Source organism: Protopterus annectens, chromosome 5.part0 (assembly GCF_019279795.1).
Source record: "Protopterus annectens isolate FY-2018-M chromosome 5.part0, PAN1.0, whole genome shotgun sequence".
Classification (NCBI taxonomy): domain Eukaryota; kingdom Metazoa; phylum Chordata; order Ceratodontiformes; family Protopteridae; genus Protopterus; species Protopterus annectens.
Genome location: NC_056735.1, coordinates 1,861,157,501 through 1,861,182,924, shown reverse-complemented (window position 1 = coordinate 1,861,182,924; position 25,424 = coordinate 1,861,157,501). Strand labels below are relative to the sequence as shown.

The following is a 25,424-nucleotide window of genomic DNA, read 5'->3' as shown; positions in this document are numbered from 1 at the left end:
AGAATTTAGCTGAACATGTAAAGACAAGGATTTTAGATGCTCCTTTACAATCTGATGTGTTATTTGGTACGCCTGTGGAAGCAGTTTTAAAGAAAATGGAGGACAAGGCTAAGTCTATGCAGACTGTTAAAGATTTTTTGCAGGTTCAGCCTCCAAAGTTTAGTAGAAATTGGCCTACTAAGGGGTGGACTTATCCTTCTTATGATTCTCAGTCTAGGGGTAGATCTAGACGTGGTAGGGGCAGAGCTCAAGGTTCTTTTAGGCCTAGAACAGGCAGTTCACCTGCCCAGTCTTCTGGTGAGGGCAGGGGTCAGTCCTTTCGTAAGCAGACCCAATGACTTGCCTTTTCAGCTGCCAGAGCCTTCTGCCTGGCAGCACCTTTGGGAGGAAGGCTGGCACTTTTCAAAGAAAATTGGAGTGTTATTACCCAAGACAGATGGGTATTGGATATCGTTCACCACGGTTACAGGTTTTATTTCCATACCTTGCCTCCTTTCAAAGGCATGCCAGACATTCCTCCTACACAAAGAAAAGAGGCTCACAAGCAAATTTCTCTGTTGCTCCAGATAGGGGCCATTCAGCCGGTCCCTGTGCCAGAAAGGGGCCTAGGATTTTATTCTCGCCTGTTCCTAGTACCAAAAAAGGGGAACACGTGGAGACCAATTTTGGATTTGTCTATCCTCAACACTTATTTGGACATTCCCAAGTTCAAAATGTTGACGTTACAACAGCTTTTACCTCTGCTGGGCAAAGATCACTGGATGGTAACTTTAGATCTCAAGGAGGCTTACCTTCATGTGCCTATCAGACTCAGTTGCAGGAAGTATCTGCGTTTGCCAGCTGCAAATTCACATTATCAGTTCTCTGCATTGCCCTTTGGCTTATCTACTGCGCCCAGAGTATTCACAAAAGTTCTGGCTCCAGTTGTACCTTTTTTCAGGCTAAAAGGAATACAAATCTATCCTTACTTGGACGACTGTCTGATTCTGGCTCAAGAAAAGGACGAGCTTCTTCAGCATCTGGAATATGTGATAGCAGTGCTAAGATGCCTGGGGTATTCTGTGAACGAAATAAAGTCCAGTCTAGTACCCTCTCAAGACATGTGCTTTCTGGGTGTGAGACTGAATACAGCAGCCCAGATGGCCTTTTTAACCCCGGACAAACAAAAGAGTCTATCCCTTTACTTCCATCACCTATCTCATCAGTCCGTGCTGACTGCAAGGACAGTCCTTCAAGCATTAGGGTTCATGGCATCTTGTATTCTGGTGCTTCCCAATGCCAAACTGCATATGAGGAAGCTACAATGGTATCTCAAAAATGTATGGACACAGCACTGCCAGGATCTGGACACTGTCATTCAAATAATACCTTGCATTCAAAAGGAATTTTTGTGGTGGGCTCAGGAATGTCACCTAAACAAGGGACTCTCTGTGACCCGGCCAGAGGCGAGTCAGATTCTGACGACAGATGCCTCAGACATAGCTTGGGGAGCTCATCTGAATGGAAAGTGGATACAAGACAAGTGGCCTGCCAGACTACAGCATCTACATATCAACATGAAGGAGATGTTAGCAGTCCAGTTTGCATTGATGGCTTTCAAGGAGTTACTTCTTCCAGGGCAGGTGTTGATTCTAACAGACAACACAACTGTCATGTGGTACATCAACAAGCAAGGGGGAACACATTCTTATCCTCTATGCAGGCAAGCAATGATTTTGTGGGAGACTGCGCCAGCTTGCAGCTTACTCTTCAGGCAAGGTTTCTGCCAGGAGCACAGAACTCCTTAGCAGATGTGTTAAGCAGGCAAATCATGGATCCCCACGAGTGGAAACTGGATCTTCATGTATTTCAAGAATTGACAGTGTCATGGGGAACTCCAGACATAGATCTGTTCGCTTCTCCACTAAACCACCAGCTGCCAAAGTTTTGCACGAAAAGGTTTCATCACACAGCTTGGAAAGTGGATGCTCTTTCGTTCAGTTGGGAAAATCTTCATGTGTATGCCTTTCCACCTCTGCCTCTCCTCCCAAAGATACTCCTAAAGGTCAGACAAGACAAGCCAAGGATGATTTTGATAGCTCCAGATTGGCCTCGACAACACTGGTACCCATTACTGAGGAATCTGGTAAGAAAGCCTCCATGGCCTTTACCTTTAATTCCACACCTATTGTCTCAGAGGGACGGTCATCTACTCAATGTCAAGCTTCACTCTCTTCATCTAACAGCCTGGCATATTCTGTTTTGAACCACAGCAGGTCTCAACTTCCTCAACAAGTTTTGAATGTGATTATGGAAGCCAGAAGACCTACTACACGTAAAGTGTATGCAGAAAAATGGAAGAGATTTTTATTTTGGAGTGCAGCAAAGGATTTGGATGTTTCTGAGCCTAATTTGAGTGTGGCTCTTCAATATCTTACTGAGCTATTGGACAAGGGTTTGTCTTTCTCTTCCATTAAGATTCATGCTGCAGCAATTTCAGCTCACTATGATTGTGACCCACCATTGTTTTCTCATCCTTTGTTCAAGCAATTTCTTAGAGGGGCAAAGAATATAAGACCCCCACGTAGAGCTCCTACTCCTGCTTGGGACCTCAATTTTGTGTTGGAGAAACTTACTCTACAACCTTTTGAGCTCAGGCTACTGCTGAGTTGAAATACTTGTCATGGAAGACTGTTTTTTTGTTGGCCATTACTTCTGCAAGAAGGGTTTCTGAATTGCAGGCCCTTATGGCGGTTGAGCCTTTTTTGATTTTTCATAAGGATAGGGTATCATTACGTACTAATCCTTCATTTATGCCTAAGGTGGTTTCTAGTGTGGCTTTAAACCAAACTATTCATTTGCCCACTTTTTATGCAGATCCCCAAAATAGGGGGGAAAAGATTTTGCACACCTTAGATGTACACAGACAGTTGCGTTATTATTTAAGCAGGACTAGAGATTTTAGGCAGTCTCAGCAGTTGTTTGTTTCTTTTGCTTTGAGTTCCCAGGGCAAGCCTGTGTCAAAACAAACTATATCTAAGTGGATTCTGTTAACTCCCATCATGGCAAGGAGATTCCAGCTGGGATTAGGCCTCATTCCACTAGGGCTACTGCCACTTCAACAGCATTTCTAAAGGGGGATGGCAACTAAGGATATTTTGGAGGCAGCTACTTGGAGTTCAGTGCATACTTTCTCCAAGCATTACCACCTTCCTCTCTATTCTAAGTCCAGGGCTGGTTTTGCCACTGCTGTGTTGCAGGGCATTTTGGCAGCTCCTGCTTCTTTATAGTTTAGCCATCCTCCCTTACCTCTGCTTTGGGATTCTACCCAAGTGTTAGGACTGCAGCAATGTGAGATGAAGAACATAGTACAGTTTTGTACCTACCATAAATGTAGATGTTCGAAGATCCACATTGCTGCAGTCCAATTTTCCCTCCCTCCTTCCCCTCTGTGTTTAGGGGTGGTTGTGTGGGTGAGGTTCTATTTTTTGTAAATTTGTATATATTGTACATATATTAGGTACAGGTCTGTTTTGGTGTTTTTTGGTTTTGGCCTTATCTTTTTAGGGTCTTCCGACATCTGGGGCAAGAAAAGACTGAGGATATGACATCGGTCATGCGCATTTGTACCCTGACGTCCTGATGTCAGACAAATGCGCCTTGACCGACGTCAGCCTTATACTTTGGTATTCGGGCCGACTGGGACAGCGGACTACCCAAGTGTTAGGACTGCAGCAATGTGGATCTTCGAACATCTACATTTATGGTAGGTACAAAACTGTACTTTATAAGTACATTTACCTAACTCTATCTCTTTATCAACCAGATATTTCTACAACTCTGTCCATATGCTGGTAAACAAAAGCCCTTTCTGATGGAGGAGGCTCAGAAGAGCAAATAATTGCTACTCCATCAGTTAGTGTGGGTACTGTGATTACTTCCCAGGTGCAGTGACGGAGGAAAATGTCATTTCAGTCATGCTAGAGCATATAAATTGTGATGTTTTCTCTCAAAAACATTTTTGGCTGTAAAGGCTCCTAAGGCTGTTCTGACCTACTATCACTAGTCATGGAATTGAGACATGGCTGTGTTTTGTGGCAACAGAAGATTGTATGTTACAGGCAAGGTTGCTTCAGTTCAGCTTTTTCTAATTAAATGCTTTCCTTCAGTAGAATAAATTGTTGAATCTAGCACAACATTGAGAAGCAAAGCCTTGGCAGCCCAAGTGTTAAATGCCATGCAGAATGTAGAATGCCCTCATTTGTCCACCATATCATTCTCTTCCCTCTTTTGGGTAGTCATGCCTGCCTGTACTGGTAGCATCTCAAAGCCTCACAAGTTTGACCTTTGTTTTGAATGGTTGGTAATACTGTGATCTGAAGTAGTTTACTTAATTTGGTCTTCAACCTGTGGGTTACGGATCCATATCGGATCCGAGCCAGCAACTTTTACTAGCATCAGCTGTGAGCTCCAAACTCCCCCCTTATCCATAATCCACCTCCATTGCCTTCCATCCCCAGATCTCATTTGCCGCAAATTGCTTCAGCATAGTGTCTTCTGAGCTCCAACTAGCAGTAGGTTTAAAACCTTTTGTGAGTAAATAATTTTTCTAAATTTCTCTCAGTTAGTGTTAATATAGGTCCCCTATCACCTCCCCTTGCTTGGTGCTTCGAGTGTTAGTGGTTTTAGGTTAGTATAGAGTAGTTTGTTCTGTGGTGTAGGTAGTAGCTTCCCCTCCTCTCCTCAGTGTTTTCTGTAGACGAGTGTGGAGAGTGGGTGTGTGTGTTTGTTAATTAGAAAGAACTTGCCTGCCTTTTTTTTTTTTTTTTCTTAAGGCTATCTTTCTAAAATTAAGGATGACTGAAAAGCTTGTCTTCAAGCGCTTCACAGAGTGTGGCCATAAGTTAACCCCAGCAGATGGCCTCACTCTCTGTTTTTTTGCTTGGGTGTGGCCCACCTGAGTGTGGATTGCAGTATTTGTGTGGGCTTCAACCACTGTGCTTTAAAGGATAGTAAAGCCAAGTTAGCCCTTAAAGGTCTTCTTCCAACTCTGTTTCCTTGTCTTCGGCTTCAGTCACAGCAGCTGCTGTGGCTGCCTCTCCCTCCTCTGGCTTCTCCTCCCTCCCAGGCTGTGACTCAACCTCCTGTACCAAAGCCTGTGGTTGCAGAGCAGAAGAGAGGTAGAGAGAGGGAGAGAGAGTCGAAGACGAAAAAGAGGAAGCGGTCCCCGGACCTCACTTCGAGTAGGACACCACGGACCTGTAACTCCCCTTGGCTCCGATTTCCGAGGTTCTCCTTGGAGCCGGAGGAGACACGTCCAGCCTCTTGGGCCTCGGTGCCCCGACCCACTAGGTCGAAGTCCATGGCCTTGTCACGGTCCAGCCGCTCCTTGTCAGATATGGATCTGGATAAGATGATGAGGCGATTTATCCATACACAGATCCAGATGGGGGTCTTGCCAGCCCTCGCCTCCCTCTGGAGGGGGGAGCTTGCTTTCTTTCTTTCAACCCATTTCTCCTTCTCCGATTCGACCTTCTGGTTTGGAGTACTGTGATCAGAGGTTGGCCTTGGTCAGGGGGTTGACGCTGATGGTACCTGCTTCCTCGACACCGACAGCTGCTTGGAGCGTTTCGGATCTGACCAGTTCAGATCCGAGCCACTCTTGGAGCCGGAGCTTGGGTGTCGGATCCAAGGGAGTGGAACCTTTTTCATCGGCTCTGACCTTGTCAGGCCAGGTTCCCACCCTTGGAGCTCCGGCCACCTCGGGCCCAGCTTTGATTTTCACATCAGACCCGGAGAGACCGACCTCCTTATACTTTTCTCAGAAGGTTCGCTCTCCTTCAGTGTTTGACGTGGTAGAAAGGGTTCTTTCCATCGGATTGAGATCCCTGACTGCCCACTCAGACTCCTCCCAGACCCCCTCAGCTCTGTCTACAGTCCCCATCGTTTTACCAGAGGGACAGCCTGTGCTGGAAGAGCCCCAGACTGTTCCCCCCGAGGAACAAATAGCTTGTGAGGCCCCCCCAGAGAGCCCCACCGGAGATGTGCCTCGCAAGCATATGTACAAGAGGAGCCACTTGGACTCCCCCGAGTCCCTCACCAAGGACACAGACTTAGCTGATGTAGAGGGTTCCCCAAGGTCACCTCCCGAGGATATCTCCTTTGGAGACATAATGGAGATCCTGCGCCAGCGGGGAGGTTGGTCTGCCCCCAAACCATCTTCTGATGAGTCTGTATTCCTGGAGGTTTTCGGCACAGGCCCATCTACTTCCTGGGTGTCCCCTCCCGCATATACGTTGGTGGATATGGTCACACCGTGGACATGAAAGGAACAGAACACCATGGAACCTATCCCAAAGCGACCTGAGAAAATCCTAAGCCCCCTTATAGATAGACCATCTTGGAATAAGGGCTCCTCGTGGATGCCGTGGTGGTAGCAGCAGCCACTAAGAAGGAACTTGCCCAGGAGAGTTCCTCGGTCCACCCTCCTGACCGAGAGTCGTGGATGATGGACCGCTTAGGGAAGCGGGTGTATGCTTCCGCTACCTTTTTGATTGGGGCGCTGATCTACTTGGTCCATGTCACCAGACTCCAGTGCGACCTAGTAAAGGAGCTGGAGGAGTCTCCCCCAGGTCCATGTCACAGGAGGACAAGGCTTCGTCCTCCGCGAGGATGGCCACTTTAAAAACAGTATCTAACACGTCCATGCGATTCCTCTCCCATGCTACTGAAGGAGCGGATAGGGTGTCTGGGTCTGCCGTTTCCATGAGACGTAATGCCTGGTTCAGGTTATGTCAGTTTTCCGAACCCTTCAAAGCGTCATTTGCCAAAGCCCCTTATGATGGCTCTACACTCTTCGGTAAGACCGTCAAGGAGACATTAGTCCAGAGTGAGAAGGACGGGAATACACCGTCTGCCGTTGGGTTCTGCTTCTCTAACCCTCAAAGGTCCTTTTCCCGGAACCAGAGAAGTCAAAGGAAGATGTTGTTCCGGAAGTCACAGTATTCCCGGGACACTCGGGGCTCTTCTTCCCCCAGAGGCAGAGGGCGACAGAATGGACGCAGGCCCAGAGGCAGAGGGGGTCTGCTGAACTTTGGGTCTCGAGAACCTTTCTCAGACAGACCCGGGCAGCAACCCTGAAGGGTTGCCCGACTGCTCTACTCTGGAGGCAGTCGGGGGACAATTGTCCTTGCACCCAGCGGCATGGGAGTCCATAACAATTTACCGCTGGGTGCTTCAAATCCTATCCAGAGGACACTTTATCCCCTTTGTGGGTTCTCCCATGTCTCCCAGATGCTTCCTGGACATACCACCCACGCAAAGGGAGGCAGCAGCACAGGGAATTTCCAAGCAAGAAAAAATAGCCATTGAAACCATCCCCCCAGATCAGTCCGGATTGGGCTTCTACTCCAGGTCCTTTTTGGTGCCAAAGAAAACATGGGACTTAAGGCCCAATCTGGACCTTTCTACCGTGAACCTGTCAGTTACTAAAGAGAAGTTCTGAATGGTCACTTAATGCAACATCATGCCGTACCTGCAAGAGAGCAACTGGATGTGCTCGTTCGACCTCCAGGATGCTTACTATCACATAAAAATACACAGAAGCTCCTGGAGGTTCCTCCGCTTCCAGCTAGGAGTCAATCATTACCAATTTCGAGCCCTAGCTTTGGTCTCACCATAGCCGCCAGGGTTTTTACCAAAGTGATGGCGATGGTAGCAGCTCACATGAGGCTTCAGGGGATTAAGGTCTGTCCGTACCTGGACGATTGGCTCCTCACTGCTCCCACCAGGCGTCTACTTTCCCAAACCAGGGATTATTTCCTGACTCTTGCCCTGCATTTGGGGATCACAATCAATGCATCCAAATCTCTCCTAGATCCTGTACAGGTGATAGACTACATTGGTGCCAGGATAGATACTCTTCAGTGCAAAATACTCTTGACCTCTGAGAGAGTTCAAAACCTGAGGATGCATGTCGCCCTGATCTACCGTTCTCGTCTTCCAACGGCGGAATCGGTATTGAGGGCCCTAGGCTTCATGGCAGAGACCATAACTTTTCTCCAGTGTGCTCAGTTACACATGAAAATTCTACAGTGGACTCTATCTGTACAATGGTTCCTATTGGAACTGCCATTGACATATCCAGTTCAACTCAGTCGAGTCTGTCGGTCACCCCTCATATTGTGGATGAGCTCTCTGGACATTTTAGAGGGATGACCCTTTGTTCCAGCCCTGGCCCAAACCTCAGTGACCACAGATGCCTCCCAACTCGGGTGGGGGTGGCATTGTTTGGGCAGGACAGTCCAAGGCCTGTGGTCCCCCATACAGACCACCTTGCATATAAATGTTCAAGAGATAAGGGCAGTCCTTCTAGCATTGCAGGCCCTTCATGCCTTTCTTCATCTGGTGATGATTGCTGTTCAGTCAGACAACATGTCAGTGGTCTGGTATATCAACAAACAGGGAGGGACCAGATCTTTACCCCTTTGTCTTGAGGCCATGAGAGTGTGGAAATGGGTGATCTCCACTGGTCGCTTTCTCATCACAGCGCACATTCCGGGACGGTCCACCATCATGGCGTACAGGCTGTCAGACCATTCTGATGCCTTACAAGTGGTCTCTGAATTTGTCAGTAGCGGAACATATCTTCAGAGACTGGGGTCAACCTTGCTGCGATCTCTTCGCATCTCCTTCTAACGCTAAGTGCAACAAGTTTTTTTGCTCTGAGCCCCCTGCTGGGGGAGTCCCCCAGAGATGCTGTAGTTCATGCTTGGCCTCCCGGTCTTCTGTATGCTTACCCGCCAGTACCTCTCATTTCGAGGTTTCTACAGAAAGCTCGTCGACTGGGGAGCAAGGTGATCCTCATTGCCCCATTCTGGCCTTCCTTTGGTCTCACCTTCTGGCTTCACCCTGGATTCTAGATTCCATTCAGGATTTAATTTCACACCCTTTGGGGGTGCCTCATCTGAGTCTGGACAGCCTGAAGCTCAGCTTGGCTGCTCTAGTTCCCGTGATTGCTAGGTCTCCCAGACTGTCCTCTTCAATTAGATCTATTTTTGGCAGCTGCTCATAAGTCTTTGACCAGGAAGGTGTATCGCAGCAAGTGGAAACGTTTTTCTTTTTGGGCCTCTCAAAGGAGTTTAGACCTTTTCACGGCCCCTATTTTGCCATTCTTGATTTTCTAGCTGATATTTTTCAACACTGAGCTAGTTCTTCTACTGTCAAAGTTCAGTTGGCTGCCATTTCTCATTTTCATGTGGGCAAGAATTCTGTCTCTTCAGCCTCTTCCAGACTGTGTAAAGCCTTTATCAAAGGCACCTTTTTGTTACACCCCCCCAGTCAAAGATTCTGTTCCCCCGTGGAACCTTACTATGGTTCTTTAAGCTTTGGTCACTCCGCTTTTCGAGCCTGCCGCAACTGCAGATATGAAATTTTTATCTTGGAAAACAGCTTTTTTGGTGGCCATTACCTCTGCAAAAAGGGTTTCAGAATTACAGATGTAATGTGATCCTATCTCACCTACATTCTGTACATATGGGTTCCGACTCGGCACGCTATACTATAGAACGAAGTCTCTTATTGGCTGAGCCTCCTCATATCCCAGGATGCCCCACTACTGCTTCCCCAGATCTCATTTGCCGCTTCTACAGCATAGACGTGGTCTCGGACTTGGCTGAGCTAAGTGCCTCTAGTATTTAAATTTCTGTCAGAAATTTTGCTAAAATTACCCAAAAGCCGTTTTAACAGCTATTTATTGTTGTGTGACTGTTTTTCTTCAAAGTTTGTGGTAAAATTGTGTTTTTGTCAACGGTAAAGGACCCCGTTTAAGTTAGAGGGGCCTTTGCCTAGCCCTCGCGCTTCAGTTAGGGCTGTCTAACAGTTTCTCTTTGTGTTTTTTCTAACTGTTTCAACTTTGTGGTAAATTGAATTTTTTTCTTGGTGGCAAGTGTTCCCGTTTAACTTAGAGGGATCTTGCCTTAGTCTACCTGTTTTTATTTTAGTCAGTGTTAAAGTTTCTTCTTCCTTTAAAGTTTATTGGATACAGATAGCCATGTCAAAAGAACATAGGCCATCTGGTTTTAAAAAATGTTCGAAATGCTCTTATAAAATGTCCATTACGGACGACCATTTGCTTTGTGTGTACTGTTTGGAGCCGAGGCACTTACAGGAATCCTATAGCGTTTGCCACGCTTTTTCCTCTCGCGTGCTCCAAGATAGGAAAAATAAGTTGATTTTGAAAGGGCTTATTACCCCTTCTTTTGAGGAAGCCCTATCTTCTTCTTCTTCCCCGTCGAGGAAGAAAAAATCTTCGGCTCCGACCAGCCCGTCGGATCCGACAGCAAAAAAGTCTAGGCAGGCTTCTCCGTCGGCTCCACGGACTTCGGAGCCAAGGGCAGAACGGTCTGCCTCGATGTCTCCAGCCTCGAATCCTCTGACTTTGGAGCCGAGAGCTCGGGCGTCGAGAGGCGAGTCGCCTTCATCGGCTCCACTGCCTTCGGAGCCGATGAAGGTTGCCCGCTCAGACTCTTCCCCTTTGGTGCCGAAGTTCACATCGGCTCCGAGGGAAATTGCAGTAGTGGTGGAACCTCCCTCGGCGCCGATACTTCTCGAATCCATTCGGAGCCGGTCCCCCAGTCTTTCGGAGCCGGCAGAGAAGTCAACTCTGACCTGGTCGGTCTCTTCTCGGTCGTCGAGGATGTCCAATTTGGATGTAGACAGGGTGCTTCAAAGGCTTTTTCAGTCTCCGGTCTTTCAAAAGTTGGTCACTGCTCCGGCCCAGTCAGCTCCGGAGCCGATTTCCCACCCTGCCATCTTAGTTCCTCCTCCAACAGCTTCGGCACCATTGGAGTCGGTGTTGGTGGAGCCAGTGGAAGTTGTAGGGTCGGCTACGACCCTAACTCCAACTCCGCCCTTCGGGTCGGTGTTCGGTACACGGACCTCCTCTGTCGGCCCCGGGGGTGACGCTTCGGGACAGATTCTTTCGGTTCCTAGCCTCCCTCTCGGTGCGTCGGCGGCGGGAGTTCCGTCTGCTGTTGTGGCCTTGGGGGTTGAACCTTCCCAGGACTCTGGGGGTCCCGCCTTCATGGCCATGAGGAGTGCCTTGGCCAAATACTCTCTGGCCACTTCTACCTTCTCACCACCACCTTCCCTTGGCATGGAGACTAGTTCCTTTGCAGTCCCTCTGTCTCATGACAGCGGAGCCCTGGGGCCTGAGGTTACCCCCGTCGGGGGTTCCCTTCTTCCGGGAGGTCCCTCCGAAGCGTCTTCGGAGAAACTTCCGAGGAAGAAACAGTGCAAGAGGAAGCACGCAGACTCCCCTGATGAGTCTCTCACTCGGATACCGACCTCGATGATGCGGAAGGGTCCCCCAAGTTGTCCTCGGATGATGTATCCTTTGCGGACATCTTGGAAGTCCTTAAGCAACGAGGCGACTGGCAGTCCAAACCCCCTTCTGCTGAGGAGTCGGTGTTCCTCGAGGCCTTCGGGGCTCAGCCCTCTGCCTCCTGGGTGTCTCCGCCCTTCGATGAGCTCCTGGATTTGATCTCTCGAAGGGCGTGGGAACATCCGGATTCTGTTGAACCGGTGCCAGCTCGCCCCAATAAATTCCTTTCGGCACCCCCGGATAAGGACTCTCTTACCAAAGTTGTGGCTGTAGATGCCTTGGTGGTGGCATCTGCTACCCAACAAGATGTGGCAGAGGCTTCAACGTCCGTCCATCCTCCTAATAAGGAGTCTAGGAGCATGGATCGCACGGAAGCGCACCCTTGCTTCAGCAACCTTTACATTAAGGTCTCTGAATTACCTGACTCATTTTACGAGATTGCAGAGGTATCTGGTCAAGGAGCTTTCAGATACCCTCTCTGGTAACCTACCTGAGCAGTTGGCCCAGACGGTTAACTCCCAGTTGGCTACCCTGTCCTCCCTATCCAACTCGTCCATGAGGCTCATTTCGTATGCAGCCGAGGGAGCGAGCAGAGCGGCGGGCACAGGTGTTGCTCAACGGAGACAAGCCTGGCTATGCCTGTGTCATTTTGTGGAGGCCTTTAAGTCTTCCTTTGCCGACGCCCCCTTCGATGGGTCCTCCCTTTTTGGACCCAAGGTAAAGGACACTTTGACTCGCTGCGAGCAGGAGGGCAAGACTTTAACTGCCGGGCCGTTTTTCCACTCCCTTCAGGCCTTATCCCAAGGCTCGAAGAGGAGGGAAAATGTGGTTCCGTAAGTCTCAAAAGTCTTACTCATCGCAGCAGAGCGATTCCCCTTCTAGAGGCAGAGGAAGGGGAAATTTTTCAGGGAGACGCCGTCCCAGAGGCTGCGGAGGCCCCCGCAACACTGGAGACTGCGAGTCCTTTTGTGGCTCCTCCTCCTTCCAGCATCCCTGAAGGAGTGCCCGACTGTGCAGCTCCGGAGCCAGTCGGGGGTCATTTTTCGAGGCACCTAAAGGCCTGGGAAAGTATCACCCAGGACCAATGGGTGCTCCGAATCATTGCCGGAGGTTACACCATTCCCTTCTATCAACCCCCCCCCCCCACCGTCCCAAAGAATCCCGGACCCGCCACCCAGTCAACGGGATATGGCAGCATCGAAATTTCAAAGCTGCTTCAAAAAGGAGTCATCCAACCTGTCCCCGCAGATGAGACCGGATCAGGGACTTACTCGAGATTCTTTTTGGTACCAAAAAAGACCGGGGACTTGAGGCCCATTTTGGATCTCAGCAAATTAAACCGATCAGTGAAAAAGTCCAAATTCCGGATGGTCACCTTGCAAACCATTCTCCCGCTCCTGGAGAAGGGTGTTTGGATGTGCTCCATAGATCTCAAGGACGCCTATTATCACATTATGGTAAATCAGGCGTCGAGGAGACACTTGCGCTTCAGCCTAGAGGACAGTCATTTCCAGTTCCGTGCACTGCCATTTGGTCTCACCACAGCCCCCAGGGTGTTCAAATGTTTGGCAGTGGTGACTGCTCACCTGAGAAGTCTAGGATTCCAGGTGTTTCCATACCTAGACGACTGGCTCCTAACTGCCAACTCAAGGCATCTACTCTTAAGAACTCTAGCAGCCACTATCTCCTTAGGAATCACCTTCAGTTGGACAAAATCCGTATTGCGGCCGTCACAGCATATTCTGTTTATTGGTGCAGAAATAGACTCAAGGCAGATGCGAGTCTATCTTCCTGCAGAAAGGATAGCAACATTGCAGTCTCAAGTGCAGGCGTTACTCCTCAGACGTCGAGCTCCAGCGAGAATGGTCCTGCAGCTGTTGGGTTCCATGTCAGCCACCATTCTTCTCGTTCCTTTTGCAAGGTTACATATGAGGATACTCCAGTGGCTCCTGTTAGCCCAGTGGTCTTATCAAGACCTCCCCCTCAGTCACCACATATTGGTAACAGAGATGTGCAAGCAGGATCTTCGTTGGTGGCTTTATTCCTCCAACCTGGATCAGGGGCGACCCTTCGTTCCCCCATCCCCCATAGCCACGTTGACTACGGACGCCTCCCAGACAGGGTGGGGGGACATTATCTGGACAGGTCGGTCCAAGGCACGTGGCACTCCGACGAGAATCTTCTCCACATCAATATCCTGGAAATGAGGGCGGTGCTTCTAACGTTGCAAGCACTACACGACCACCTCCCCCAGGGGACAATTGCCATTCAGTCCGACAACATGTCGGTAGTCTGGTACTTGAACAAGCAAGGAGGGACCAGATGTTACCCCCTTTGCAGAGAAGCCATGAAGGTATGGGATTGGGCGATTGCTACCAAACGCTTTCTAGTGGCAACACACATTCCGGGGACATCCAATGTGATAGCCGACAGACTGAGCAGGACTATTCTCTCCCCTCACGAATGGTCCTTGAATCACAAAGTGGTAACACAGATTTTCACGAGATGGGGAATCCCATGTTGTGATCTTTTTGCAACTCCCCTCAATGCAAAATGCCAGCAGTTCTTCTCTCTCATTCCAGCTCCGGGGGAAATCCCCAAAGATGCTCTAGTCCAAGCTTGGCCCCCGGGCCTGCTATACGCCTTTCCTCCGGTTTCCCTTATCTCCAAGGTGGTTCAGAAGGCGATTCGCTTGGAAAGCAAAATGATTCTAATCGCCCCATACTGGCCTCGTCAAGTATGGTTCCCCTTTCTTCGCAAGTATGCATTGGACGGTCCCTGGTTCCTGGACCAAGTTCCGGACCTTCTGATTCATCAGTCAGGACAGCTCCATCAGTCCCTCCATTCATTGAAGCTAGCAGCTTGGCTACTCCTCTTCCGACCATAGTTAGGAGCCATTCTTTCGACCCTGAGGTTATGCATATTTTGCCCTCGGCCCACAAGTACTCTACAAAAAAGATGTATAGCAGTAAATGGAAGAGGTTTGCTATTTGGGCTCAACTCCGAGGATTAGACCCTATGACAGCTTCTGTGTCAGAGGTTCTGAAGTTTTTAACCTCCCTGTTCAACCAGGGTTGTTCGATGTCCACCATCAAAGTTCAATTGGCGCTATTTCCAATTTTCATGAGAACGTAGAACCACCTTTAATGAGCAATAAGTTGTGCAAAGCCTTTATTAAAGGAGCTTGGCTTCTTAGGCCACCTATATCGCATCCTGCACCACCGTGGGACCTTAACGTAGTGTTAGGCGCATTAACCGCACCCCCCTTTGAGCCGGCAGCAACCTGTGACTTGAAATTTCTTTCTTGGAAGACTGCCCTTCTAGTTGCTATCACATCAGCCAGGCGAGTTTCAGAACTTCAAGCCTTATGCATCAATCCACCATACCTGATTTTTCACAAGGATAGAGTTTCTCTAAGACCAAACCCATCCTTTATACCAAAGGTTTGTTCTAAATTTTGCTTGCAACAATCTCTGGAATTACCAGTTTTTTTTTTCCCTAAGTATACAGACAGAGCTGAGTATACATTTCACACCTTAGATGTGCACAGGCAGTTACGTTTCTATTTGGATAGGACACAACAAGCACGAAAATCAGATCAACTGTTTGTGTCTTTTTCAGACAATAAATTGGGCAAAGCCGTCACGAAAGTCACTATTGCCAAATGGATCAGAGACTGTATCAGTCATATTTATCGCATTTCAAATAAAGAGCTTACAATTCCTGTAAAAGCTCATTCTACCAGAGCTATGTCCACTTCGGCAGCTTTTCATTCCAAGCTCTCTATTAATGACATCTGTGCAGCTGCTACGTGGTCTTCTCTACATACCTTTATTTCTCACTACAAATTGAATGTAGCATCCAGGGGCCGAGCTTCCTTCGGTTCCACGGTTCTCCGGACCGTTTTCCAGTGAGCCACCCAGGATTTAGGTGCTAGGGACGCTGTCCCATATGTACAGAATGTAGGCGAGATAGGATCACATTCCATCTTTTAGTTATGTACTTACCATAACTTTAGATGTATGGGATCCATCTCGCCTACATTCCTAATAACCCACCCTCCTTCCCCCTGCCTTGGAGGCCAGAAGAGACCGAACGGTCCGAATACAACTGTTTTTCCTCTCTTGAAACACCTGGCAATCTTATAACAACAGTCTGTGTGTGTGTGCATGTGTGCGGACAAACAAGATCTGGGGAAGCAGTAGTGGGGCATCCTGGGATATGAGGAGGCTCAGCCATTAAGAGACTTCGTTCTGTAGTATAGCGTGCCGAGTCGGAGCCGAGGATCGGCTCCGAACCCATATGTACAGAATGTAGGCGAGATGGATCCCATACATCCAAAGTTATGGTAAGTACATAACTAAAAGGCCTTGTCCATCAAAATTTCTTACATGATTTTTTTTACAAAGGTATGGTTTCCCTTTGAACCAATCCATCCTTTCTTTCTAAGGTAGCATCACCAGCCAATATCAATCAGACCATCAGTTTGCCTGTATTTTTAACTAATTTTGCTAACAAGATGGAATACAAACTCTACATGTTGGATGTTCATAGACAGTTATGATTCTATTTACACAGGACAAACAATTTCTGTAAATCTGATCATTTGTATCCTTCTGTAAATCTTTTTTGAGGAAACCTGTCTCCAAGGTCACTATAGCTAGATGGATTTCTTCATGCATCCTGCAGGTCTATAAGGACAAAGGCATGTCCCCTCCAGGTCAGACGAAAGCTCATTCCACAAGGTCCATGGTTACATCTTCAGCTTTTCAGTCTAGAGTGTCTTTGGATGATATTTGTTCTGCAGCTACTTGGTCCTCATCTTGTACATTTATTTCTCATTACAAATTGGATTGACTTCCAGAAAGAGAGAATCCTTTGGTTCCAAGGTGCTGCAGAATATCCTTCCATGAGGGCCTCCCAGGAGTTTTAGTAGCTGGGAACTCTGTCCCACAGGTTGAAGACCAAATGAAATAAACTAATTCAGATAAAGAAGTTATGTACTCACTATAATGTTCCATCTGAGTAGTTGTACTTCATTTGTCTTCAACTGTCCCTCCCTCCTCCTCCCGGACCTTGGCGCATGATCATCCTATGGACTGCAGTATAGGTCACATGTAAATCTTTCAGGTCGGGTTCTCAGTACAAGTTCAGCAAGCTCGATCTGGTGATGGAAGATAGCGGAGGTGTATTATGGGTAAGGGGAGGATTTTGGAGCTCGGAGCTGATGCTAGTAAAAGTTGCCGGCTTGGATCCAATACAGATCCGTAACCCACAGGTTGAAGACAAATGAAGTACAACTACTCGGATGGAACGTTACGGTGAGTACATAACTTCGTTTTTTTGTTTTGATGGATAGTAATACTGTTTCACTTAATTTGATAACAGAAGGGATGATAGAGACTGTACAACTATTGAGGATATTCATGGTAAGGAGAAAACGATGTTTAATCTCTTGGTAGAATTTTTCACTATCTGTTTGAGTTAGTAAAAATTTATGTCAAGGAGGCATTGGCATATTTGTTGTGGGTAGCATGGCTGTCCCAGTCTCGCATAATATGATTGAAGGCGCTCTTTTTGATGATGTCCTTCAAGGATGCATCTGCAGTCCTTACAAATGGGTTGTCCTGTCGTCAGGCAGCCCTTCGGTCGGCCGGATTCCAAAGTCTGGGTCCGGCTTCGGCTGGTGTCGCACTTCACCCGACGTCATTGCGGCAGTTTTCGGGTATAAAGGCATCAGCCGACGCCATTTTCCTCAGTCTTTCTTGCCGCGTGGCGCCCGAAGCAGAAGCTGTTCGCAAGTGCCGGTCGGTCAGATCCAGAGATAATTCTACGGAATACTACTTCGAAGACTTCTATAAAGCTAAGTACCCCGTTGGGGACTCTTTCTTGCCTCAGCCGATGTCAGAGAAAGTTAATAACTGTTTATCTTGTGGGAAACAAATACCTCATAAAGATTTCCACTCCTATTGTATACACTGTTTAGGCCCAGACCACGACGTAGCAGCTTGTCTAGCCTGTGCTTCTTTTAACCGGCGGACGCTGAGATGTCGCTCGGACTTTGCTGAACAGATTTTCGGCTCCGATTTTGCCTACATTATGCCGTCGGATCCTCCGACTACGCAAATAACTAAAAAACGCAAAGAAAAGGACCGACACTCGCGGTCCGCGGTTTTGGCTGAAACCACGGCCAAGCAATCCGCGAGTGTCTCTGTTTTGGCCGAAACCGAGCAAGCGGTTCTTTCTTCAGCCGACAACTTGCCTTCTACCGAGGCCTCTTCCATTCTGGTAGAAACGGCTTCTGAAATCCAGCCTTCTGTTGCGATTTCACAGGATTTATCTGACACCATTCCACTAGATATTTCTACTCCTGCACGTGGAGCTGCTAGGCCTCCTCCAGCTATGTCTATTAAGGCCTTTGCCAGGGCTAAAGCAGCCAAAACTTCCAAGCCAGTGCCTGCCAAGCCCCCCTCTCACAGGCCCAGCACCAGCTCCCATATGCTTTCTTTGGCACAGGATCTCATCATTTTAATCCGAGGATCCCAGCCCCATCCAGACAGGGCCTCTCTCCCTCCTCCAGAAAAGAGACCTAGAGCAGAGCCCCCTGAGCCAGTAGCCACAGATGATTCTTCTGATGATTCAGAACATTCTGATCCTCCTGAGGCTTCTTATTCTCCTTACGAAGATTCCAATGCTGAGGAGTCCATTCCTTCAGCCTCTCCTCCTGAGGAATTTTCCTTTGGGGAAACCTTGCATGCTATGAGGGAACAATTCCAGTGGCAGGGCCAAGAATTCTCAGACTCAAGAAAAAGGCTTAGGACCTTTCTACACTTACCACAGCATAGGCCTTTAGCTATTCCTCCAGTCCTATCTGTTGTTGATGATGCATTTAATGATGCTTGCACTTCTCCTGATACTTTACCTCTGGCTCCTGTTAAACCAGATAGGTACTACAGGGTCCCGGACACTCATCACCACTTATATAAGGCCCCTTTTGCAGATCCAGAGACTATCTCCCAGGGCCCTAAAGCTGTAGCAGCTACTTCTTCTAAAAACCCCCTCCCCTCTGAAAGGGATTCCAGGTCCTTAGAGAGATGGGGTAAAAAAGTTTACACCTCTGCTACTTTGTCAGCTAGAGCTTTGAATTGCCAATTCCATATGATTCAATATCAAGAGTTTATGCTTGACCAGTTGACTGAAAAACTGTCCTCTGAAGAATCTTTAGATAAAAAGTATGTTCAAGAAATGTTACATAACATTCAGCAGGTTAGTAACCATTCTTTAAAATGTGGCTATGATGCACTGGAGGCTTCCTTTAGATCAGCCATGACGGGCACAGTTATCAGGAGGCATGCATGGTTGAAAGAACAGGCATTACCAGACCATATCAAATCTAAGCTTTTGGATGCACCTATGGACAAGGTCAATTTATTTGGTGCCCCCGCACAACAGGTTCTCAAAAAGATGGAAGAGAAAGCAAATTCTGTGCAAACCGTAAAAGATTTCTTACAAGTTCAACCTCCAAGGTTTAGCAGGAATTGGCCCTCCAAGAATTGGTCCTTTCCAGAGTCCTCTAAGGCACAAAGAGGCAGGAACAGGCGCTCCAGAGGCAGAGACCACACCAGAGGTGCCTACAGGGGTCGCCAGTGGCAGGGTAACAACCAACGAGGCACGGACACAGCCACCACCACTACAACAACTCAATCACAGTGACTTGGCGGTGACACCGCCTACCAGGGAACAACTAGAAGCACCCTTAGGCGGAAAGCTAACCTTATTTTCAAGAAACTGGCACTGCATTACAAGAGAAAAATGGATTTTGCAAACTATAGACCAAGGTTACAGGTTCCATTTCCATACTCTACCAGGAAAGAGAGGAATGCCAAACCTACCACCTACTCAAAGGGCAGAAGCTCTAAAACAAATATCTCAATTATTAAGAATGAGAGCTGTGGAAAAGGTACCATCTATGGAGCAAGGGAAGGGATTTTACTCCAGGCTCTTCCTGGTACCAAGAAAAGAAAACAAATGGAGGCCTATTCTAGATCTGTCCGCTCTAAACACATTCCTCATTGTTCCAAAATTCAAAATGCTGACTCTACAGCAGCTTCTTCCCATGCTGGGCAAGGAGTCTTGGCTGGTAACTCTAGATCTCAAGGAGGCATACCTGCACGTCCCCATCAGACCAATTTGCAGAAGATACCTCAGATTTCTTGCAGGATCAGAGCATTATCAATTCTCAGCATTGCCCTTTGGCTTATCTACTGCGCCCAGAGTGTTCACGAAATGCCTGGCATCAGTAATCGCTCATTGCAGACTTCAGGGGATTCAAATCTATCCCTACCTGGACGACTGCCTGATACAAGCGGACAACAAAAACAAATTAACAGAAGACTTACAAAGAGTCATCTACCTGCTTCAAGCCCTGGGATACACAGTCAATTCAAAAAAGTCAAGGCTGATTCCATCCCAAATAATAACCTTTCTGGGTGCAGAACTGGACACATCCAAACAAATGGCATTTCTAACTGCAGAAAAGAAAGAACAACTTCCTCTCTACTTTTTGGCATTAACAAAGCAGAGCCATCTAACTGCAAGAAAAGTGTTACAAGCTCTAGGCTTCATGGCATCCTGCATAATTCTGGTCCCTCATGCCAGGCTTCATATGAGAAAGCTACAGTGGTACCTAAAGAATTTGTGGTCTCAGCACAAGCACAGCCTGGAAACCAAAATTCCAATGATCCCATGCCTGAAACAAGAGTTCTTATGGTGGGCACAGGCCTGTCAATCAAACACAGGACTGCCCTTCAGCAAAAGTCATCCAAGACAAACTATCACGACAGATGCCTCAGACCTCGGTTGGGGGGCACACATGATGGACAAGTGCATTCAAGGCCTATGGACTCAAGACCAACTGCATCTGCACATAAATCTAAAAGAAATGATGGCAGTAAAATTGGCAGTCCAGGCATTCAGACCTCTTCTCCACGAAGGCCAGCTGTTGATAAGGACAGACAACACCACAGTTATGTGGTACATCAACAAACAGGGAGGCACACACTCATACCCACTATGCCGGCTGGCACTAGACCTATGGGATGTGGCTCTGGGTTACAACCTTCAGTTACAGGCAATTTATGTTCCAGGGAAGGAAAACATTCTAGCAGACATATTAAGCAGAACTATAACAGATGCCCACGAATGGATGCTGCATCCGGACATCTTCAAAGCCATCACAAGGAAATGGGGATTACCACAAATAGACTTGTTTGCATCCCCGTACAATCACCAGTTAAAGAAATTCTGCACAAGGACTTACCACCCACTTGCTTGGAAGGTGGACTCTATCCTTCAGTTGGAAAAGCATGACAGCATACGCATTCCCACCACTTCCTTTGATGCACAAAGTGCTTCTCAAGATCAAAGAGGAACGTCCGAGGATCATTCTGATAGCCCCAGACTGGCCAAGACAACATTGGTACCCACTACTGAGGAGCATGTCCAGGGAGCAAATATGGAAACTACCACTGATCCCATTACTGCTGACACAGAACAACTACAACATTCTGCATCCAAGCCTAAAAACTCTGCAACTAACTGCCTGGAACATTACATGACAGAAATTAGCACAAATTTATCCCAAAGGGTTAAGGACATAATCCTGAGGCTCAGACCTTCAACAGGAAAGAATTATGCAGCAAAATGGAAAAGATATCTCATCTGGAGCGCTGCAAAAGGGCAAGATGTGACACTGGTGAACATAGCCAACATCCTGGAGTACTTGGCTGAGCTCTACCACACAGGCCTGTCCTATTCCTCCATCAAGATACATGCATCAGCTATTTCAGCACAATACAGCTTGGATCCTCCTGTCTTCTCGCATCCTCTGCTCAGACAGTTTCTGAGGGAATTAAAATGTAAAACCTCCCAGGAAACCTCCATTGCCAGCATGGGACTTGAACTTTGTGCTAGAAAAACTGACTCTGCCTCCTTTCGAGCCAGCAGCTACAGCAGACTTGCAATACTTATCCTGGAAGACTGCCTTCCTGCTGGCAATAACTTCAGCAAGAAGGGTCTCTGAACTACAAGCATTAATGGCAGTACAACCCTTCCTGATCTTCCATCAAGATAGTGTCCATGAGAACGAATCCTACATTTATGCCTAAGGTGGTATCCAGAGTCTCTTTAAATCAGGCTATGCACCTTCCTACATTCTTCCCCAATCCACAGAACAGGGGAGAAAAGCTTTTACATACCTTGGATGTACACAGGCAATTACGCTACTACCTGGACAGGACAAAAAACAATAGAAGAACTGACAAGCTTCTGGTAGCTTATGCAACAGGTAAAGAAGGAAAACCAATTTCTAAACAGACAATCTCCAAATGGATAGGACATTGCATTAGATTTTGTTACTCCTACCATGGAAAGAAAACTCCAGAGAACATCAGGCCTCACTCCACAAGGGCCACAGCCACTACCACAGCTTTCTTACTAGGAGTGGCTACCAAGGACATTATAGAGGCTGCTACTTGGACCTCCGTGCATACATTTGCCAAGCATTATAACTTACCTCTATACTCTAGATCCCGTGCTGGCTTTGCCACTGCTGTTTTGCAAGGGATCCTGACTACACCATAATCTATTCTCATTTCCTCCTCCCTAGTTTAGCTATGGTATTCTACCCATTTGTAAGGACTGCAGATGCATCCTTGAAGGACATAGTACAGTTTTGTACCTACCATAAATGTAGATGTCCGAGAGGAATGCATCTGCAGTCAGGATTACCCTCCCTCCTTCCCCTCTGAGGTACTCCTAGGGTACTTACCAATCTGCAGCTAGCTTGGGGGGGATCTATTATGGTGTATTTGTTTGTATATATGTACATACATGTTTATTTTGTGTGTTTGCTCTCTATTATTTGGAAACTTTGACTTTTATCCAAATTTAGCCTACCAAGAGGGCACCTGGCATCTGGGGCAAGAAACACTGAGGAAAATGGCGTCGGCTGATGCCTTTATACCCGAAAACTGCCGCAATGACGTCGGGTGAAGTGCGACACCAGCGAAGCCGGACCCAGACTTTGGAATCCGCCGATCAAGGGCTGCCTGACGACAGGACAACCCATTTGTAAGGACTGCAGATGCATTCCTCTCGGACATCTACATTTATGGTAGGTACAAAACTGTACTTTTTTCACTGCCAATTTTTCAAGATCAGTGAGTTGTTCCTCATGTTAGGCGATCTTGATGTAGTTTAATATACAGCCATTTACATGGTAATGTGTTTTGATGGTCATGAGGTTCCTCAGAAGTCCATGCTAAGTGACCATGCATTGAAATTATGGATGTGTTTGCTGCACATACAAGTTGGTCTTTGAGAAAGTGGCTGCATTACTCTCTTTTGCCCTCCATTTACGGAATTACTGTAGTTGACACATGTGGCATTGTTACCTCTAGTAGTTATGTTTCAGGAGCTAATTTTTTTTTAGCTTGGTCTAGGTGTTGTCTGAAACTGTAGTTCTTGGTGGCTTGTTGCACCCTTTAATCTTTATAAGAGGGCAGAATTAGAAGTTAATTTGTAGAGTGAGGTTTGGGGGCTTGCTTTCCCTGAGTGTGGAAGCATGAGATTTTAAGCCAGAAGAAGGATGGAACCAAGTATATTGCACAGTGTTGAAAGATGTCTTTAAAAGCAACTAAAATGGTGAGTGCTCTTAAAACCCTTTCTGTATCCTCTGTATGTGTTTGGTTAAAAGGTAAGATATTCAATAAAAAAAGAAATTGCCTAAATTCATTTTCTTCTTTTTCTTTTTTTGTGTCTGTTTAAGGTTAAGAAGACTGTGGTAGTAAATCCACCTTTCATACTAGGCATCATAGGTGCCAGCATAGGTCTTGGATTGGAAAGGATGACTGCTAAAATTGTGGCTACTGATTGTTTTCCCACTTTATAATGAAGTACAGTGCCATTGCCTCTGCCCCCTTATGAAGTCTGTCTTGATCCTTTCTAGTTAAAATGAGCATTCACATAACAGTATTTTGTGGTCTTATTGACCACAGACCATTTGTAGTTATTTTCTGAAAGCTTAAAGTTGTGCTTTTTGTTTAATTTTTGCTTATGCTGTATAGAGTGAATTGATTTTTAACATTTGAGAAGTTATCTACTTTCTATACCTCAGTCTGTAAGCATTGCAAGTCGTAACAGTGACCTTTCAGATCACAGCAAGGGCTAAAAGAGACTTATTATAAAGGGACGTAGGTCTACACATTTCTAGACTTCAGGTAATTAATATTTTTGTAGATACGGTGCACTGTATTGTTTTTGTCAGGACGAAACTCTAAAATTAATCTGAAGGGTACAAAGGTAAAGTCAAAATTTACAATGGTATTTCTAAATCATAGCAAGTGAGAGTTGTGGCAATTTCCTGTCATTTGTATATGCATTTAAATTGTAGTACTAGATTCTGTGCATATTGCTGTCATTATTAAGCAGAATAAAGTATCATGCAGGAAAAATATTTTGTTTATGTTGTATTCTTTTTTAAACAGACGCCAGTGGCTGAACATCATACTTCTGCTCCTAAGATTAGGTAAGCTGTGTAAAGAAACTTAAGCACAAGATATCTGTGGAACCATTATGGGTATTTTTTTATTGTCTTACAATTCTAAGACTGTATGAAAGAATCATTTAAATCTAATAGTTCGTATGGGTGGTGTTATGTAAAGAAATTAACTATATTTGTTGTGGTGGGTCCTGATTTCTTCCATTCTATAGGTCTTTGTTTTAAGTCTGAAACAGAAAGGCTAAGGCACAGCCCTTTGATGTACAAGCATATCAACCACAAAGCTTTATATGTACCAGTTTACTGTTTTCCTTTTAACTAAGGCAGCAGGGCTTTACATCACAGTGATTTTCCAGTCTTTGGTCGTTTAGTCCTTATTTATTCAAAAACACTTATGTTAACTGAGAAGGGCCAATGGAATGACCCTCTTCAGCCACAACCTAGGCAATAGGAATATACACTGAATTTTAAGTCAGATAGGTTTGACTTTTAGAGGTATCTGGAAAGGTTCTGGTGGGTCTGCCACTTATGTTTTATGTTCGTGAGTAGTGACTTCCAGATATTAGCTGCTACTTTGTTAAAGAGTCTCTTCTGTAGCATTGAAGATTGTAAGATGATGGCGTAAGGTCATTTCAGACTGAGTAGGAGCTATTGTTGATGAAATCTGGGAAGAGGAGGGCAGACATTTACAAGTAATAGAAAATAAAAAGGTGGCTCTTAGATTAATTGGGTGGCGGTGGAGAGAGCTAGATTACAGTGAGATACCCTGTTTGCAAAATACATACATTTCCAGATTTTTAAGTGCATTCTGCATAACGTTGATATTCTTGTAATTGGGATTCCTGACAGATTAACCCAACTTCCAGATCTCCCCCAGACCTGATAGATTAATTTCAACACTAGCAGTAATTTCAACACTAGCAGTAATGTCATGGTATGGTCACCAACTGGTGCTTTTTTTTCACATCATTGTTGCTGCAGTAAGTTGAGCATGCATTTCTCTGGTTGTGTCATAAGTCTGTTGAGTTGGCCTTAATCCAGATTTCTGAACTTGCCTTTGTCCATTACTCTTGTGTGTGTGTGGGCGCACGCGTGCGTCCATCTGTGTATGTATACATATACGCATGTGTGTGTACACATATATATATATATATATATATATATATATATATATATATATATATATATATATATATGTATACTCACACACACACATGTGTATATATATATATATATATATATATATATATCTATATATATATTGATGATTTCAACAATTTGCTAAGCTTCTGGTGTCATTCTAAGGGGATCCAGTGTCTGTCTGCCTGGGATGACATGATAGACAAGCCTCGCTGTTTTGCCAGAGCTGGGTTGCACCTGTCACCCCTAGGTTTTCGAATATTGGCCAAGGCTCTTGCCGTCCCCATAGTGCCTTTTTTAGGAAAGGCTCAAAAGACAAACCAACCACCATAACCAGCACAGGTTTTTTCAAAGACCGAAAGG

At 46.4% G+C, this 25,424-nt stretch overlaps 1 protein-coding gene across 1 annotated transcript in view; it reads left to right on the top strand.

Annotated features, from left to right (window-relative positions):
* Positions 1 to 25,424, top strand: part of SUGT1 (SGT1 homolog, MIS12 kinetochore complex assembly cochaperone) — a 1,565,243-nt gene that overhangs the window by 434,098 nt on the left and 1,105,721 nt on the right. Inside the window, exon 5 of the mRNA XM_044071688.1 lies at positions 23,908 to 23,948. The gene's annotated coding sequence lies outside the window, so the exon portion shown is untranslated. The remainder of the gene's footprint in view (positions 1 to 23,907; positions 23,949 to 25,424) is intronic.